Below are 12,254 nucleotides of genomic sequence, written 5' to 3'. Positions count from 1 at the left end.
AGAAGCAGCACGTCCTGTGTGGTGGGGACCCTTAATGACGCTGCTTTTATGAAGCATTGCTCCTTGCAGATTTCCTGCATACTATAAATGCAAGTGCCCAGGTTCAAGCTGACTTAATTTTACAGCTCTTTGATCCTGTACAGCAGTTCACCCCCACCATACCAGTGACCCAGCCAGTTAGAATGCTCTGCACAGTAATATTTAGAGATTTGCAAGTGCTTTTGGTGACATACAAATCTCTCTAAGGCCATAAGATATAGGAGAAGAATTAGGACATTTGGCCCAGAGTCTGCTCCACCATTTCATCATGACTGATCCATATTTCCTCTCCTGCCTTCTCTTCATCTTGCCTTAAATATTTGTAAGCAGCCTTCACAGCTGCCTGTGGCAACAAATTCCACAGGTTCACCACTGGTCAAAGAAATTCTTCTAATAGGATGCCCCTCTATTCTGAGGCTGTGTGCTCTGGTCTGACACCCCCACCACAGGAAGCATCCTTTCCACATAAACTGCCAAGGTCTTTCACCATTCAATTAGCACGCTCCTTGTTTTATCCAATTCCAGTGAATACAGGCCCAGAGCGATCAAACGCTCTTCGTATGACAAGTAGTTCAATCCTGGCTCCATTTTCAGGAACCTCTCTTATACCCTTTCCAGTGTGAGCACTTAGATATGGGGCCCAAAAGTGCTCACAACACTCATTGTGGCCTCATCAGTACTTTAGAAAGCCTCAAAGTTACATCCTTGCTTTTATATTCTAGCTCCCTTGAAATGAGTGCTAACATTGTATTTACCTTGTTCACCATAGACTCAACCTGCAAATTAAACTGTAAGGAATCCTGCACAAGGTCCTCAGATTTTTGAAATTTCTCTGTTAGAAAATTATCCTTTTATTTCTTCTACCAAAGTGCATGAATATAGTGACATGCTTCTTTGCCATTCTCCTAATTTAAGTCCTCCTTTAGCCTCTGTCATCATCATCAGGTGCCATGCCCACACACTCCTGTTTCGGGTCAAGTGGATCAATTCATTGGCATTCATTTCCAGTTCTCTGGCTGCTGTCTCCATCATCATTTGTCTTTGTCTTCCTCTTCCTTTCTTCCCTTCAATCTTTCCCATAATTACTGTGCATTCTAACTCCTCTTTCCTAATCACATGTCCAATGAAGTTATGTTGCCTCTGTACTTCCTCAAAACCACCTGCCCCTCCACCTCTGTGTGTATTGTCTGCAAACTTTGCAACAAAACCATCAATTCCATCATTCAAGTCATTACATATATTGTAACGCTAAAAGAAGTGGTCCCACCACAGACGCCTGTGGAACACTACTAGTCACCAGCAGCCAACGCGAAAAAGGCTCCCTTTATTCCCACTCTCTGCATTTTGCCAAATGGCCTCTGTTTTATCCATGCTAGTATTTTTCCTGTAATACAATGGACTTGTTCAGCAGCCTCATGTGTGGCCCTTGTCAAAGGCCTGAAAAACTAAGTACATCAACTGATTTTTGTCTATCCTGCTTGTTATTTCTTTAAAGAACTCCATTAGATTTGTCAGGTAAGATTTTCCCTTGAGGAAACCATAGCCTATTTTATCATGTACCCTGAACCACATCTTTAACATTTGGTTACAAAGTCTTTCCAACCACTGACCAGCCAGCCTCTAATTTGATGACTTCTGTCTCCTTTGAAGACTGGAGTGACATTTGCAACTTTCCAGTCTTCTGGAACCATTCCAGAATCTAGTGATTCTTTAAAGATTATTAATGCCGACACAATCTCTTCAGCTACCTCTTTCAGAAACTTGGGGTGTACACCATCTAATCCTGGTGATTTATCCACCTTCAGACCTTACAGTTTCCCAAGAGCTTTCACCCTAGAAATGGTGACTTCACACATTTCTGACCCCTGACACTTCCAAAATACTGCTAGTGTCTTACACAGTGAAGCCTGATGCAAAATATTTATTCAGTTCATCCCCCATTATTACCTCTCCTGTGGTTCAATATCCACTCTCACCTATCTTTTACACTTTATGTATCTGAAGAAACTTATGGGATCCTCCAATATTATTGACTAGCTTTCTTTCGTATCCTATCTTTTTCTTCTTAATGACTTCCTTAGTTCCATTCTGTTGGTTTTGAAAAGATTCCCAATCCTCTAACTTCCCACAATTTTTGCTCTATTATATGCCCTCTCTGGCTTTTATGTTGGATTTGTCTTCTCGTTAGCCACGGTTGTGTCATTTTCTCTTGAGAATACCTCTTCCTCTTTGGGATGTATTTATCTTGAGCTTTTTGAATTGTTTCCAGAAATTTCAGCCATTGGTACTCTAATGTCATCCCCACTGGTGTTCTTTTCCAATCAATTTTGACCAACTCCTCTCTCATGCCTCTAATTTCCATTTCTCCACTGTAATACTGATATATCTGCCTTTAGCCTCTCAGATTTCAGGGTGAATTTGATCATATTATGATCACTTGCCCTGGAGGTTTCTTTTACCTTAAGCTCTCTGATCAATTCCAGTTCATCACACAACACCCAATCCAGAAGAGCTGATCCCCCAGTGGGCTGACCCACGGGCTGCATGAAAAAGCCATCTTGTAGGCATTCTAGAAACCCCCCCTCCTGGAATCCAGCAGCAACCTGACTTTCCCAATCTACCTGCATATTGAAATCCCCCATGACGATTGTAACATTGCCCTTTCAACATGCATTTTCTATCTCCTGTTGTAGTTTGTAGACCACATCCTTACCACTAGGGGTTTGTATACAACTCTTATCTGGGTCTCTTACCCTTGCAGCTCCTTAGCTGTAATCTACCTTTCAGCACCTTTGATTCTATGTCACCTTTCTAATAATTTGATTACATTTTTTACCAATAGCAATGGCATCTTCTCTGCCTTCCAGATTGTCCTTTTGATATAGTGTGTACAGTATACATGAACATGAAGCTCCCAGCTATAAACTTCCTTTAACCATGATTCAGTGATGCTGACATCATACATGCCAATCTGCAACTGTGCTACAAGTTCATCTACCTTATCACATATACTGTGTGCATTCAAATATAACACCTTCAGTCTTGTATTCACCCTTTTTGATTATGTTTGCCTTTTATATTGCAACTCATCCTGTTGACTGCAATTTTGCCCTATCATCAGCCTCTCCTTGCTAGAAGTCTCACTACACATTACCTCTGTTTGTAAACCAGCTATCTCACCTTCAACACTATCATTCTGGTTCCCATCCCTCTGCCAAATTAGTTTAAACCCACCTGAAGAACTCTAACCAAACTGCCTGTAAGGATATTGTACCCCCTCGGGTTTGGGTGTAACCCATCCCTTTTGTACAGGTCATTCCTTCCCCAGAAGAGATCCCAATGATCCCCCGACCCCTGCACGAGTTCCTTAGCCGTGCATTCACCTGCCAAATCCTAATCTTACCCTCACTGGCACGTGACACAGACTGCAATCCAGAGATTACTACCTAGGAGGTCCTGTTTTTCAGCTTTCTACCTAGCTCTCCAAATCCTCCCTTAAGGACCTCTTCACCTAGTCTGCCTATGTCAATGGTGTCAATATGCACCAAGTCCTCTGGCTGCTCACCCTTTCAGACTTTCCTGACCCTGGCACCTGGGAGGCAACATGTTTCGTGTCCACAAAATCTCGTCTCTGTCTCTCTGACTATGCAATCTCTTATCAACACTGTCCTCCTCACCTCTCTGCTCTTCTGATCCACAGTATTAGACTCAGTGCCAGAGACCCAGTTGCTGTGGCTTCCCGCGCCCCCCCCCCCCCAGGAGGTAAACTCTTTCAAAAATATCTACAATTATATGCTTATTATTGAGGGGAATGGCCACAGGTGTACTCTGCATTTCCCTTCCTTCTCCTGACAGTCACTCAGTTACCTGTCTCCTGTAACCTAGGGGTGATTGCCTTCCTGGAGGTCCTGTCCATCACCTCCTTGTTCTCCAGTATGAGTCGAAGGTCATCGAGCTGCAGCTCCAGTTCCTCAGGAGCTGCAGACCAGTGCCCCTGGTGCAGATGTGTTTATCCGAGACTAGATGTCTCTGAGAATTCCCACATCCCACACAGTACAAAATACTGCCCCTGGAGCCATTCTCACTGCACTACTATGCCCTAACAGACAAGGAATGAAGAAATGAGAACAAAGAATGAGAATGAGAATGAGAAGAAAGTTGACAAATACTTTACCTTGCCCAAGCCTGATGAGCCAAAGCCACGCCAAACAGTGGCACATTGAAAAGATTGGCTGCTCTACATACACTTGCATTATTTTTATTTGCCCTTTCTAATGAATCCCTTTGTTGATTGCTTCAGAGAAACCGCCGTGAAGCTCGGCCCTTTAAATCTTCAAAGGTTCAAAGATGCATTTAATCTCAGAGGAATGTATACAATATACATCCTGAAATGCTTTTTCTTCACAATCACCCACAAAAACAGAGGGATGCCCCAAAGAGTGAATGACAGTTAAATGTTAGAACCCCAAAGTCCCCCCCCCAGCTCCCCCCTCCTACGCGTAAGCGGCAGCGAGCAACAATTGCCCCTCCCTCCACCAGCAAAAAAAGCATCTGCACCCGTCACCGAGCACTCAAGCGTGAGCAAAGCAATAGCAAATAGCCCGGAGACTTAGCCTTTCACCCGGTATAAGACATACCACAGGCTCTCTCTCACTCCCCCTAATAAGGGAGAAGGAGGTGTCTGTTTTCCCAGTGAGCGGGGAGACATAACAAACAACTCGCTAGTTTACAATGTTAAAATCTTCATCACAAGCCTAATTGAAAAGGTGAAATTACTCAGCTGGTAAATATTAGGAACTAATATAAAGTTTTATGGTACTTCAGTAATATTGACAATGTTCTAATTTGTTCTATATTTTATATATATATATATATATATATATTTTGGTACACACACAAAATGCTGGTGGAATGCAGCAGGCCAGGCAGCATCTATTGGAAGTAGTACAGTCAACGTTTTGGGCTAACAGGACTAACTGAAAGAAGAGATAGTAAGAGATTTGAAAGTGGGAGGGGGAGGAGGAGATCTGAAATGATAGGAGAAGACAGGAGGGGGAGGGATGGAGCCAAGAGCTGGACAGGTGATTGGCAAAAGAGATGAGGCTGGAGAAGGGAGAGGATCATGGGACAGGAGGCCTAGGGAGAAAGAAAAGGGGAGGGGAGCCCAGAGGAAGATGGAGAGCAGGCAAGGAGTGATTGTGAGAAGGACAGGGAGAGAAGGGTGGGGGGGGGGAATAACAAATAAATAAATAAGGGATGGGGTTAGAAGGGGAGGAGGGGCATTAACGGAAGTTAGAGAAGTCAATGTTCATGCCATCAGGTTGGAGGCTACCCAGACGGAATATAAGGTGTTGTTCCTCCAACTTGAGTGTGGCTTCATCTTTACAGTAGAGGAGGATGTGGATAGACATGTCAGAATGGGAATGGGATGTGGAATTAAAATGTGTGGCCACTGGGAGATCCTGTTTTCTCTGGCAGACAGAGCGTAGGTGTTCAGCAAAACGATCTCCCAGTCTGCGTCGGGTCTTGCCAATATATAAAAGGCCGCACCGGGAGCACCAGATGCAGTATATCACCCCAGTCGACTCACAGGTGGAGTGTTGCCTCACCTGAAAGGACTGAGTGGGGCCCTGAATGGTGGTGAGGGAGGAAGTGTGACGGCATATGTAGCCTGGAGTTCAAGGCTAGAGTCACTTAGTGTCATCTGCAAATTTGCTGATCCAGTTAACCACATTATCATCCATATCATTGCTATAGATGACAAACAACAATGGACTCAGCACCGATCCCTGTGGCACTCCACTAGTTCCGGGCCTCCAGTCAGAGGCAACCATCTACTCCCACTCTCCGGCTTCTACGACAAAGCCAATGTCCAATCCACTTTACTACCTCATCCTGAATGCCGAGCAACTGAACCTTCTTGACCAACCTCCCATGTGGGACCTTGTCAAATGTCTTGCTGAAGACAACGTAGACAGCATCCACTGCCTAGCACACAATAAAGCTATGCTGACTATCCCTAATCATTCCCTGTCTCTCCAAATTCTCATATTTGGTCTCTTAGAATAATCCCTCCTCTACTGATGTCAGGCTCACTGGCCTATAATTTCTCACTCTATTATTAGAGCCTTTCTTAAATAGCTGAACAACAGTGGCTATCCTCCAATCCTTCAGTACCACACCTGTCCGTAAGGATGATCTAAATATCTCATTTAGACCTCCAGCAATTTCTTCACCTGCCTCCTGCAGGGTCCGAGGGAACACCTCATCAGGGCCTGGGGACTTCTCCATCTTAATTTGCCTCGGGACAGCAGACACTTACTCATTTGTTATCTGTATCAGGTACATGAAGTTGATGCCACTTTGCCTCACTTCTACTGTCTCTGTGTCCATCTTCTGAGTAAATACAGATGCAATTTCAGTTAGTCCTGACGAAGGGTCTCGGCCTAAAACGTCGACTGTGCTGCTTCCTATGGATGCTGTCTGGCCTGCTGCGTTCCACCAGCATTTTGTGTGTGTTACTTGAATTTCCAGCATCTGCAGATTTCCTCGTGTTTACAGATGGAAAATATTCATTTAAGACCTCCCCCATCTCTTTTGGCTCCACACATGAATTACCATTCTCAGACCCCAAGATCCCTCTGATCCTCCACACTGCTAAGAGCCTTACCATTAATGCTATATTTTGCCATCACATTTGACCTACCAAATCATCCAGAGGATCAATTTTGTCCCTTGCAATCCTTTTGCTCTTAGCATATCTGTAGAATCCCTTAGGATGCTCCTTCACCATGTCTATTAGGCCAACCTCATGCCTTCTTATTAGCTAGCCCTCCTGGTTTCTTTCTCTTGCATTTCTTATACTCCATAAGTACCTCATTTATTCTAACCTGCCGATACCTTTTTTGCACCTTTTTGTTCTTAAACGGGGCATTAAACAGAACATAGGAGATCAGTGGGCAAAATTGGAGCACATGGTATTGGGGGTAGGGTACTGACATGGATAGAAAATTGGTTGGCAGACAGGAAACAAAGAGTAGGGATGAACGGGTCTCTTCCAGAATGGCAGGCAGTGACTAGTGGGGTACCACAAGGCTTGGTGCTGGCACCACAGCTACTTACAATATACAGTAATGATTTAGATGAAAGGATTAAAAGTAACATTAGCAAATTTGCAGATGACACAAAGCTGGGTGGCAGTGTGAAATGTGAGGAGGAACCCTAACCCTAATGCGAGAATACAGGGTACCTGGACAGGTTGGGTGAGTGAGCAGATGCAGTTTAATGTGGATAAGTGTGAGGTTATCCACTTTGGTGGCAAGAACAGGACGGCAGATTACTATCTGAATGGTGTCAAGTTAGGAAAAGGGAAGGTACAATGAGATCTAGGTGTCCTTATTTATCAGTCACTGAAAGCATGCAGGTACAGCAGGCAGTGAAGAAAGCTAATGGCATGCTGGCCTTCATAACAAGGGGAGTTGAGTATAGGAGCAAAGAGGTCCTTCTGCAGTTGTACAGGGCCCTGGTGAGACCACACCTGGACTATTGTGTGCAGTTTTGGTCTCCAAATTTGAGGAAGGACATTCTTGCTATTGAGGGAGTGCAGTGTAGGTTCACAAGGTTAATTCCCAGAATGGTGGGACTGTCATATGTTGAAAGATTGGAGCGGCTAGGCTTATATACACTGGAATTTAGAAGAATGAGAGGGGATCTGATTGAAATATATAAGATTATTAAGGGATTGGACACGCTAGAGGCAGGAAACACGTTCCCGATGTTGGGGGAGTCCAGAACCAAAGGCCACAGTTTAAGAATAAGGGGTAGGCCATTTAGAACGGAGTTGAGGAAAAACTTTTTCACCCAGAGAGTCGTGGATCTGTGGAATGCTCTGCCTCAGAAGGCAGTGGAAGCCAATTCTCTGGATGCTTTCAAGAAAGAGTTAGATAGAGCTCTTAAAGATAGTGATATGGGGAGAAGGCAGGAATGGGGTACTGATTGTGGGTGATCAGCCATGATCACTGTGAATGGTGGTGATGGCTCAAAGGGCTGAATGGCCTACTTCTGCACCTATTCTCTATTGTCTATTACTAATATCTCTTGTAAACCAAGGTTCCCTAAGCCTGTTATCTTTACCTTTAACTCTGCTAGGCATAAACAAGCTTTGTACTCTCAAAATTTCATTTTGAAGGCCTTTCACTTGCCAAGTACACCTTTTCCAGAAAACATCCTGTTCCAATCCACACTTGCCAGATCCTTTTTGATGCCATCAAAATTGGCCTTTCTCCAATTTAGAATCTCAACCCGAGGACCAGATCTATCCTTTTCCGTATTTACTTTGAAACTAATGGTATTACTAGATGCAGTGTTCCCCTACACAACGTTCTGTCACCTGTCTCATTCCTTAATAGCACAAGCATCACACACCTTTGTGCCCCAGTTAACCTGAATCCACTGTGTTTGACATTTCCAACTAGGAAAAAGATTTTGTTTCTCTTAAAATTTTGCCTTCCATAATCTTACAAACTTCAATCAGCTCTCCCTTCTGCTCCTTGTCTCTAGTGAGAACAACCAAAGTTTGTGGGGATAAGTCAAGTTTACTGTCATTTTGACCATAAGCTGCTGGTACAGTACACAGTAAAAATGAAACAACATTCCTCCAGGATCCTGGTGCTACATGAAGCAACACAAAACTACACTAGACTATGTAAAACAACATAAAAACTGCACTAGACTACAAACCTGCACAGGAGAATAGGTTGAAAAAAAAATTTTCAGATCATTCCATCAGGCATAATTGAATAGCAAAGCAAACTAGAAACATAGAAAACCTACAAGCACAATACAGGCCCTTCGGTCCACAAAGCTGTACCGAACATGTCCTTACCTTAGAAATTACCTAGGGTTACCCATAGCCCTCTATTTTCCTAAGCTCCGTGTAACTAGACAGGAGTCTCTTAAAAGACCCTATCGTTTCCACCTCCACCACTGCTGCCGGCAGCCCATTCCATACACTCACCACTCTCTGCGTAAAAAATTTACCCCCAACATCTCCTCTGTACCTACTTCCAAGCACCTTAAAACTATGGCCTCTCGTGCTGGCCATTTCACCACTGGGAGAAAGCCTCTGACTATCCACATGATCAATACCTCTCATCATCTTATACACTTCCATCAGGTTACCTCTCATCCTCCGTCGCTCCAAGCAGAAAAGGCCGAGTTCACTCAACCTATTCTCATAAGGCATGCTCCCCAATCCAGGCAACATCCTTGTAAATCTCCTCTGCACACTTTCTATGATCTCCACATCCTTCCTGTAGTGAGATGACCAGAATTGAGCACAGTACTCCAAGTGGGGTCTGACCAGGGTCCTATATAGCTGCAACATTACCTCTTGGCTCTTAAACTCAATCCCACAGTTGATGAAGGCCAATGCACCGTATGCCTTCTTAACCACAGAGTCAACCTGCATAGCAGCTTTGAGTGTCCTGTGGACCCGGACCCCAAGATCCCTCTGATCCTCCACACTGCCAACAGTCTTGCCATTAATGCTATATTCTGCCATTATATTTGACCTATCAAAATGAACCACCTCACAATTATCTGGGTTGAACATCTGCCACTACTCAGCCCAGTTTTGCATCCTATCGATGTCCCACTGTAACCTCTGACTGCCCTCCACACTATCCTCAACACCCCCAACCTTTGTGTCATCAGCACATTTACTAACCCATCCCTCCACTTCCTCATCTAGGTAATTTATAAAAATCATGAAGAGTAGGGGTCCCAGAACAGATCCCGGAGACACACCACTGGTCATCGACCTCCATGCAAAAATACGACCCATCTACTACCACTCTTTGCCTTCTGTGGGCAAACCAGTCCTGGATCCACAAAGCATTATCCCCTTGGAGCCCATGCCTCTTTACTTTCTCAATAAGCCTTGCATGGGGTATCTTATCAAATGCCTTGCTGAAATCCATATACACTACATCTACTGCTCTACCTTCATCAATGTGTTGAGTCACATCCTCAAAAAAATTCAATCAGGCTCGTAAGGCACGACCTGCCTTTGACAAAGCTATGCTGACTATTCCTATTCATATTATGCCTCTCCAAATCTTCTCCATCAACTTGCTAACCACTGAAGTAGGACACACTGGTCTGTAATTTCCTGGGATACCTCTACTCCCTTTCTTGAATAAGGGAACAACATCTGCAACCCTCCAATCCTCCAGAACCTCTCCCATCCTCATTGATGATGGAAAAGATCATTGCCAGAGGCTCAGAAATCTCCTCCCTTGCTTCCCACAGTAGCCTGGAGTACATCCCGTCCTGTCCCGGTGACTTATCCAAATTGATGCTTTCTAAAGGCTTCAGCACATCCTCTTCCTTAATATCTACATGCTCAAGCTTCTCAGTCTGCTGCAAGTCATCCCTACAATGGCCAAGATCCTTTTCCGTCGTGAATACTGAAGCAAAGTACTCATCGAGTACCTCTGCTATCTCCTCCGGTTCCATACGCACTTTTCCACTGTCACACTTGATTGGTCCTATTCTCTATGCGTCTTATCCTCTTGCTCTTCACATACTTGTACAATGCCTTGGGGTTTTCCTTAACTCTGTCCACCAAGGCCTTTTCATGGCCCCTTCTGGCCCTCCTAATTTCATTCTTAAGCTCTTTCCTGCTAGCCTTAAATCTTCTAGATTCCTATCATTACCTATTTTTTTTTAACCTTTTGTAAGCTCCTTTTCTTCTTGACTAGATTTACAACAGCCTTTGTACACCACAGTTCCTGTACCCTACCATCCTTTCCGTCTCATTGCAATGTACCTATGCAGAACTCCACGCAAATATCCCCTTAACATTTGCCACATTTCTTCTGTACTTTTCCCTGAGAACATCTGTTTCCAATTTATGCTTCCAAGTTCCTGCCTGATAGCCTCCTATTTCCGCTTACTCCAATTAAACATTTCCCTAACTTGTCTGTTCCTATCCCTCTCCAATGCTATGGTAAAGGAGATAGAATTGTGATCACTATCTCCAAAAGGCTCTCCCACTGACAGACCTGACGGCTGACCAGGTTCACTTCCCAATACCAGATCAAGTAGCCTCTCTTCTTGTAGGCTTATCTCCATATTGTGTCAAGAAACCTTCCTGAACACACCTAACAAATTCCACCCTATCTAAACCCCTCACTCTAGGGAAATGCCAATCAATATTTTGGAAAGTAAAATCTCCCACCACAGCAACCCTGTTATTATTACACCTTTGCAGAATCTGTCTCCCTATCTTCTCCTCGATGTCCCTGTTACTATTGGGTGGTCTATTAAAAACACCCATTAGTGTTATTGACTTCTTCCTATTCCTAACTTCCACCCACAGGGACTCCATAGACAACCCCTCAATGACTTCCTCCTTTTCTGCAGCCGTGACACTATCCATGATTAATAGTGCCACACCCCCACCTCTTTTGCCTCCCTCCGTCCTTTCTTAAACATCTAAAGCCTGGCACTTGAAGTAGCCATTCCTGCCCCTGCAGCATCTAAGTCCTTGTAATGGCCACAACATCATAGCTCCAAGTGCTGATCCATGCTCTAAGCTCATCCACTTTGTTCATAATACTCCTTGCATTAAAATAGACACATCTCAAACCATCAGACTGAGCGTGTCCCTTCTCTATCACCTGCCTATCCTCTCTTTTGCATTGTCTCCAAGCTTTCTCTATTTGTGAGCCAACCTCCCTTTCCTCTGTCACTTCAGTTCGATTCCCACCACCCACCAATTATAGTTTAAACTCTCCCCAATAGCCTTAGCAAACCTCCCCGCCAGGATATTGGTTCCCCGGGATTCAAGTGCAACCTGTCCTTTTTATACAGTCACACATCTTCGAAAGAGGTCCCAATGATCCAGAAATCTGAATCCCTGCCCCCTGCTCCAATCCCTCAGCCATGCATTTATCCTCCACCTCATTCTATTCCTATACTCACTGCCACGTGGCACAGGCAGTAATCCTGAGATTACTACCTTTGAGGTCCTGCTTCTTAATTTCCTTCCTAACTCCCTGTAGTCTGTTTTCAGGACCTCCTCCCTTTTCCTACCCATGTTGTTGGTACCAATATATACCGCAACCTCTGGCTGTTCTCCTTCCCAGTTGGACCAAATGGTCCAAGTCTGTTCCTAAGTATTATGGAAGTGTTATCTTAATGTAAATTGG

The sequence above is a fragment of the Mobula birostris genome, chromosome 6, assembly GCF_030028105.1.
Source record: "Mobula birostris isolate sMobBir1 chromosome 6, sMobBir1.hap1, whole genome shotgun sequence".
NCBI lineage: Eukaryota > Metazoa > Chordata > Chondrichthyes > Myliobatiformes > Myliobatidae > Mobula > Mobula birostris.
Note: the sequence above shows the minus strand (reverse complement) of the source record.